The sequence below is a fragment of the Notechis scutatus genome, chromosome Z, assembly GCF_049901735.1.
Source record: "Notechis scutatus isolate UNSWTSFEM ecotype Mainland chromosome Z, rNotScu1.2, whole genome shotgun sequence".
Lineage (NCBI taxonomy): Eukaryota > Metazoa > Chordata > Lepidosauria > Squamata > Elapidae > Notechis > Notechis scutatus.
The window spans coordinates 105366142-105375196 of NC_142025.1; the positions used below are offsets into that span (position 1 = coordinate 105366142).

General features: G+C 36.0%; 1 pseudogene; it reads left to right on the forward strand.

Annotated features, from left to right (window-relative positions):
• The first annotated feature begins 294 nt into the window (after positions 1-294).
• LOC113424403 (olfactory receptor 11A1-like) lies at positions 295-1266 on the forward strand (annotated as a pseudogene).
• Positions 1267-9055: the final 7789 nt, after the last annotated feature.

Below are 9055 nucleotides of genomic sequence, written 5' to 3' on the forward strand. Positions count from 1 at the left end.
ATACTGCATTCAATGGAGTTTACACTAATGAAATATATGAATGCCAGTTTACATAACCTAGCTACCATTTTCACACAACACTGCATTGTTGATAGTTCCTGGACTTGATGTAAAACCTGGTATTTAATTATCACAAGATAAGAATTGATTGCCATCATAGCCCACTTCTAGTTGCATGAAAGTTGAACTTACTTTAAATAAATGTAATGCTCTTTCAGAGAAATGGCAAAGTTTCATTGACAATTTCAATTCTTATGTATTGTATGTCATTTTTGCAGGTATCATTTTGTAACAATGGCCAAAGGTGAAGAACAAAATCAAACTATTACCAAATTTCTTTTGCTGGGATTTGGAGATTTGGGTGACCTGCAGTTTCTTCTTTTTCTCCTCTTACTGATGGTCTATATTATGACCATGGTTGGGAATATCCTTATCATTGTTCTGATCGTTAGTGATTATCATCTTCACACTCCTATGTACTTCTTCCTATGTAATTTGTCCTGTCTTGAGACATGCTACAGCTCTAATATTCTTCCAATAACATTGATTAACCTTTTATATGAGGGTCCAATAGCTATTTCTGTGATTGGCTGCATGATACAATACTACTTTTTTGGTTTCTTGGCAGCCTCTGAATGTTACCTTCTAGCAGCAATGTCTTATGATAGATATGTAGCAATCTGTAATCCACTACTTTACAAAGCCATTATGAATGGCAGAGTTTGTCTGAAGCTTGTGGTCGGATCCTGGATAAGTGGCTCATTGGCTATTAACATAACTATATATCTAATGTACCAGTTAGAATTCTGTGGCCCCATTGAAATAAATCATTTCTTTTGTGATTTTAATCCAATATTAAATCTTGCATGCAACAATACACATGTGATTGAAATTTTAACTGCATTGTTAGCTGCTGCATGTTCTTTGCCACCTTTTTTGTTGACCTTTGCATCCTATGTTCATATAATTTCTACTGTTGTGAGAATCCCATCCACCAATGGAAGGCAAAAGGCATTCTCAACCTGTTCATCACACCTCATTGTGGTGTCCTTTTTCTATGGTTCAATAATGATTGTCTACATTTTGCCTAAAACAGATGGACTTCGAGAAATCAACAAAGTCTTGTCTCTGTTTTATACGGTCCTGACACCTTTATTAAATCCCTTGATATACAGCCTAAGAAACAAGGAGGTAAAAGAGGCTTTTGGAAAAGCAGCTGCTAAATTATATATTGTTAAAAGAATGCATCACTGAAATTTAGTTTGATTGAATTTTTAATGAAATGCCAATTGGGTTCCCATTTGGTTAAAAACTTTGGTTTTCTTTAACTTTCTTTTCCACAAACATTACACAGAAGCAGCTATTTTTCCAAAGGGTAAATAAGATGTCTTATCTTGATTTGATTAAAGAAGTCTGGTGGATTCACAGTAAAATTATGATCTCTGTGGAAACACATTGCTGCTTGTATAATAGTTCCCGGACTGACCATGTAGCCATATTGTGGGAACGCTATGATGGCGCTGAATGTATGGGGCAAAAATAGTCATATCTATGGAATAGGTCATCTTCAGAAGTTGTGGGAGCTTCATCACTGGAACATTTCAAGAAGAGACTTCACTGCCATTTGTCAGAAATGGTGTAGGCTCTCCTGCTTGGGTAGGGGGTTGGACTAGATGACCTACAAAGTCCCTTCCAACTGTGTTATTCTGTTTTGTTCAGTTGAATTTCTTGTAATACTATTCACGTTGAACTCTGTCTCTTTCTACTTAATCACCTAGTATTTGTACACAAAGATTTGCAGGAGCACAGCTCTGAAGCTGTATCCAGTGGACCAAATAAATTAGATAAAAATAGATTCTGTCTTTTATAAATAAATACCACAAACAAATAAATCTTTTTACTATATTATTCAAACTATGTTTGGAGATGTTATGTTTGGGATTTTTCCTTTCAGTAACTTAAAATGTGTGTTCTTTGCTTTCAGCTCCCTTAATTGCATTTTAGCATAAATAACTTATTGTTTTCATTTGCTTAGGTTTGTCTCATATAATTATATTATTTAATGTAAGTAGTATATGGATGCTACATAAATGCTAAGTGTTTAATCAGGATATTTGTGTGATGTGAACCATGTCAATTCACAGAAAATCAGCATATTTTTAAATCACTAAAGTAGAAAATCTTCAATATTTTGTGTATAATCCAACTCAATCCAACTCAGTCCAACTCATTATATTTTGAAGTTATATTTAAATTAAAATACCATTACTCAGCCTGGTGCCTTTTAGTTATATTAGGAACATGAGTGCCAAAATTATGAGATGGAAATTCTTGAAGATATAAAACATAATGGAGAAAAGTAAAAATGTGAGAAATAATGGAAATTAGATTATAATTCATATTATTTCTCACATCTCAACCTACCTACCTGCATGCATGTATGCATGTAAAAAACGTCTAGACAATGGAGAGAAGGACCTGTACATTGATTACCATGCTGATTGTATCAAAAGTAAGTCACACAACCCCAACTCAGCATCCAGCCCTACTTCAACCAATCCACCATCACCCAAGACTAAGCACACATGCCCCTAACTACCTCAATTCCAATTACAGCTGGCCTTAAATGCAAGCTACTCAATGCAAGAAGCCTCGTGAATAAAATATCTGAATTTCTCCTCTTACTAAATACGGCTAAATTCGACATCATATTTGTCTGTGAAACATGGCTCAAAGCATCTCTCCCTGACTCCATTACCACAGTAAGAGACTATTATGTTTACCGATCAGATCATGAAATCCATAGAGGAGGTGGTGTTGCTATCTTCTATAAAAAGTCCCTACAACTAAAAAATATCCTAGTTACCCAGGAGTTTGCTCTTCCTAAGATCATCGTCTGTGAACTGTCCTTAAATATCACATTTCGATTCTTACTATGTTACAGAGCCCCTGATTATGACATCGAACATGTAAACAAGCTAAACTCACTACTAACATGGGCAACATCCTGTCCACACACTTTTATCATTCTTGGTGACTTCAATCTACCTCAAATTAATTGAACTCTAAACAAATGTAAAACTGAACCCATACATGTAACCTTCTACAATGCTGTAACAAATCTAGGATTGGAACCACTAGTAACCAACAATACTAGACTTAATAACTGCCTCGATCTCATATTCTGCAATAGTTTGGATTCAATTTACAGAATACAAATTAAAGAACCCTTTTCCAACAGTGACCACAACATGATTGACTTTTGTCTCAACATACGTCCACACAAAAATCATTACAACAACGTGATCTCCAATTATAACTTCAAAAAAGGCAACTATGATCTTATAGACAACAATCTCTCATCCCCTGATTGGCAATCTCTATTCACTGGATGCAATACTGTAGAAGACCATTACAACGTATTTTTACTTGAAGTCAAAAGAGTCATCAAACTATATGTACCAATAACAACTCCCAAAACCACCCATAACAATAAGGAAGCTTCAATCCAAAAAGAGATCACTTTGGTGGAAACAAACTAAAAGACTCAAGATCCATCCCACCCCTGAAAGTACCTAATGGTAAAGATTGCAATGACGACACCATTAAAGCCAACCTCTTTAACACATTCTTTGGCTCAGCATTTGTAAACAGCAATGGATCATGCCCAGTATTTCCTAGTCAAACCACAGACAACTACAATGATCTAATACATATTGATTTTATAGTAGACAATGTTGAAAAAGCACTATGCAATCTAAAACCATCTCTATCTACTGGACCAGACGGAATATGTGCCTACTTCTTAAAAAGGCTATCCACTGCCATAGCCGAACCTTTAAGCATAATCTTTGAAAAATCTTTCAGGACCAGCTCCTTGCCTAACCTATGGTCACAAGCCACGGCCATCCCCATCTTCAAAAAGGGAGACCCCAATCTAATTGAAAATTACAGACCAATTTCTTTATGCTGCGTCACCTGTAAAGTCATGAAATCAATTGTTAACCAATCCATTATCCTCCATTTAGAGACAAATAACCTACTCTCTAATAAACTTGAAATTTTCTGAAATTTGGTTTCAGATAAAAAAATCTATCCTGTAATCTGCAACTCTTACACTGCAAAAACATATGGACTACACAACTCAATCAGGGCAAAACAATAGACACAATCTACATAGACTTCTGTAAAGCCTTTGATTCAGTGGTACACGACAAACTACTACTAAAACTAAAATCTTACGGTATCTCTGGACACCTGCATAACTGGATAGAAGCATTCCTGTTAAATAGATAACAAATGGTCAAAATTGGGAGCGTCGTATCAAATTCTGTACCTGTCAACAGTGGTGTCCCCCAAGGCAATGTTCTAGGACCAACGCTCTTCATATTCTACATAAATGACTGCTGTGATCATATTAAGAGCAACTGCGTTCTCTTCGCTGATGATGTTCAGCTATTCAACACCAACGACAATACTGCTACTCTTCAAAAAGACCTCGACTATGTATCAGAATGGTCAAACAAATAGCAACTTCAAATCTCAACAAATAAATACTCTGTCTTACATATTGGCAAAAAAAATCAGAAACTAAAATACAAGCTGAATAGTCAAGACCTTGTTGATGATCCAAACTCCATCAAGGACCTTGGAATACTAATCTCTAATGTGCTAGTGTGCTAGAGCCCACTGTAACTATATAGATAAAAAGTCCTTAAGAGTTGTTAACCTAATCCCACATAGCTTTTTCTCTGGTAGTATCACACTACTAACTAGAGCATACAAAACATTTGTTAGACCAATACTTGAATACAGCTCATCAGTCTGGAACCTGCATTGCGTATCTGATATTAACACAGTTGAGAAAGTCCAGAAATATTTCACAAGAAGAGTTCTCCACTCCTCTACTCATTGCTGAATACCTTATGCGACCAGACTTGAAATTCTAGACCTAGACAACCTAGAACTACGCCGCCTTCAGTCCGATCTAAGTATAGTATATAAAATCATACATTGCAATGTCTTACCTGTCAATGAATACTTCAGCTTCAACCATAACAACACAAGAGCACACAATAGATGCAAACTCAAGGTAAAACCGCACCAAACTTGATTGCAGGAAACAGAGTGGTCAACGCCTGGAATACTCTACCTGACTCTGTGGTTTCTTCCCAAACCCCAAAAACTTTAACCTTAGACTGTCTACTATTGACCTCACCCCTTTCCTAAGAGGTCTGTAGGGGGCGTGCATAAGCGCACCAATGTGCCTACCCTCCCTGTACTACTGTTTTTTTTTCTTATATGTATCCATTTCATGTATTCATAACTATGTTTATCTTTATACCTATTATCTTGTAAGCAATTGACAAATAAAATAAATAAATAAAAATAATAAACACATACATACACACTTTCCTTCTCCAATTTTCCCCCCAGTAGCAACTCTGTTAGGTGAAGGTGACTGGCCCAAAGTCAGCCAACTAGCTTTCATAGTTAAGGCAGGTCTTGAACTCATGTTGTCCTGCTTTTTAGGAGTCTAACAAGACATATAGTCTAACAAAAGTAAGATGTTTTCATCCTTGATCTAAATCAATTCATATATGCAGAGCCTTAGATGGATCAAATTATGTGGAAAACTTTAAGCCACTCCTTAATCAAGAATAGGAATGTCCTGATTTTACCCCAATCCTCTAATTAGAATCATAGACCTTTCCTGTGTTCTTAGAGGAATATTTTCCATTCTGATGTTCTGAGGATATTTTGGGAAGAAACCTTGTGAGAATCATCCAGATTTCATAGCCAATGGCTATGTTATCTATCTTATTTTGCAAAATTCTAATTCCAAACAATTTAGAGAGTTGGACAGCCCAGAGCGAGAGAAGTGCTCAAGCTGTAGTGAGATGATATACTGAATTTGGGTACTTCTATCTCTGCTTTCCTTTTCCTGTTGTAAGTGAGGTGTAAGCATATTTTTGAATGATTATTTTCTAATGGTTTGTAGCTGGTTTAAAAGTGTTGCACCCTTCTTCACACCTACCTCCCTTTTTTTAAAGCAAGGGTCCTATATGAGTCATCCTGAATATGTTGAGCTACATGGAAGAAGGGAGGTAATCAGGGGTGGGATTAAAAAATCCCAGCAACTGGTTTGCTGCCTGGTTGCTGGGTGGGTGTGGCCAGGGTGGGCACGGCCTACCAGAAATTCTGGGAAGGCCGTTTTTCACCTTCCCAAGGGTCCAGAGGCCTCCCCCGGGCCTCTGGGAGGGTGAAAATAGCCTCCCCTGAGCTCTAGAGGCCCAGTGGAAGCCAGAAACAGGCCAGTTTCCAGACTTCTGGAACTTTCGGGAGGGCCATTTTTCACCCTCCCAAGGGTTTGGAAGCTTCCCCTGGGCCTCTGGGAGGATGAAAACAGCTTCCCCAGGCTCTGGAAGCCCTCCAGAAGCTGGAAACAGGCCCATTTCTGGACTTCTGGAAGCCCCGTTTCTCCTCCTTCCAGAGCTCTCACGCGGACCCTGCACTTACCTTAATCGAAAATGGGCCACATGGAGATTCTAGGGAGGGGTGGGCCAGGGTGGGTGGGGCCAGCCGGTTGGTTGAAATACTTATATTTAATGAAAACTTAACATCCGGTTCACCCGAACCAATCTGAATCAGTAAAATCCCACCCCTGGAGCTAGTTAATGTGGTGAAATGAAGAAAGAGGTCCAAAATTGAAACAATACTTCACTTTTGCAAGTTATTTTTCTCCTATATAGTTTCTTCCACCCAATTTTTTTCTGGAAACAAGAAATGCCAAGATGTTTATGCCTGTTAAAAGTGGAGACTGAATTGCTGTGGTTGTGGGTTGCACAAAAATTCCTCCAGGAATTTCTGGATCCTATTTCAAAAATAGTATGTCCCAAATGTATGGGTGAAGCATGCTTGAGAGCATGCACACACACACACACACACACACACACACAAACATATACACATATGTATTTAGAAGCCAAATTTGCACTAGTAATTGCACTAACATAAATATCACAATTTCATGCTTTTTCCTGTTTTATTCTGCTTGGGGAAAATAAGCATGTAAAAAATATGTTATGCACACTTGTTTTACTTTGCAGATTGTTCTCCCCAAATGTAATTTTATGTTTTCTTCTACCTAAGCATTTTGGGCATTGTGTTCAAGGGAGCTCTGATTGTCTGGCTATTTTCAGTTTCCCTGGCATCATCATTTAGAGACACGTGGTCTTCTTTTAGGATGATCTGAACTAATTTGCACATAAGGGACCATGCCATTCAATATAAGTTAAATGTAAAGCTACGATGGCATTATTTTTTCTTCTTTTCTTTTTTTGAGACAGTGTCCAATTAGGCTTCACTTCAATTATTTCCTTTATTTATGTCAGTCCTGAGTCTAGTCTAGAGATCAAGGCAAGATTAAATGGAAAATCTGGTGCTGATTGTGACAAAAGACTAAAAGCTACTCATTAAATATCAGATTTTCTATAAAGGTAAAACAGTTTTTCCCACATTTTTCCACATGCCTATTTTTGATCAATTTCCTTCTTCAACATGATAGGGACATTATGTCTTCCTATTTTTGATTTTAGTCAGCCATAATTTCTCTCAGAGTGATCCAATCATTCAATTTAATTATGTTCTTAACATGAAATGAAACTTTATTTGGGAGTCTTTTGAGTCTTGAGGTTAGATTTTCAATTTTTTAAAGATGTATTTTTATTACCATTTTACAAAATTGTTGAGTATTAACAAAATGGTATTCAGCATTCTATTTTGATAGAAGAATGCTGGCATTGAGGTATGAAATACTTGGGAAATAGGTGAGAAAAGATGAATATATAAAAATTGTTCCCTCTGGTGTAAACCCTGGAACTATTAATATATCTACAATTGTGCCCACCCCATTCCCAAAGGAGTCAGTCTCAAGCTTCTTAAAAGAAATATTTATATAAATTTAGATATTTATGTAAATATTTATGTAAATTTATATATAAAAATGGGAAAGGAATGGAGATATATGCTTATAATTTTGCCCAGTTGTTGAATCATTGTGTGCTACACACCACAAAAATAAACCCTCATGTTATATATGCAGAAAGAGAACAAGAGAGAGAAAGTCACAGTGCATGTACACTATATATGAGAAAATAATCCCTAATATTTAAGGTTTTTTTACTAAACAATAAGAAAAAATACAAAAATACAATGCAAAGATAAACATTACATTTATATATGTATGGCAAATTATAAGTAGTATGATGTACCATATATTTAATAAACTGCTATGTGAACAAGCAAGATCAAGAATATAGAAGCAGAACAGCTATTGTGTAAGAAAATCTAACATAATGGATGTTTATTTGCAGAGTGCGATTGTGGTATTTGAACTAGTAAATGTTGAACATATTGTGGAAACTGAATTCAACTGAGAGACAATTGTTTTTCACACTCTCTTGTGCTCATATATTTACCAAAATAGTGCTGAGCTAAGTGATAACAACTTGCTAATCTTGGCAAACTGGAAAACAACATAGAAGAATAACTTCAAATTAGACATCAGATGGAACATTTTCAGTAAAAAAATAATTAAAAAGCAAATGAAACTAATTTCTTCTGAATCTCATTTCCTAATTTCAATCAGTGCCAAGAAAAATGAATAGATTGCTAAAGATGTTTGTTCATTTCAGAATGGCTGTTTAATAAAACAGTACTATGAATTTCACATAGCAAAGGAGAACTCAGTGACTTCCCTCAAATAAACAAAAACAAAACAAAAACAAATTGACACTTTTAGATCCATAATTTCTGAACATTTCCCTGATCTCATCATGCTCACCTGTTTGTTCTCAAATCATTTTTTTCCTCAGACTCTTATATCTTGCATTGCCGTGGCTTGTAAAGTGGAATTCAGACAATTTTATTCACCTTTATGTATTTCATATTTAAAAACTGCTTTATAATTGTGGTACTTGTTTAAGAACTGCGTATCTAATTTCTGACCAGCTCAAATAAATTTTGTGTCATTATTTATCATACATTTGCAGGC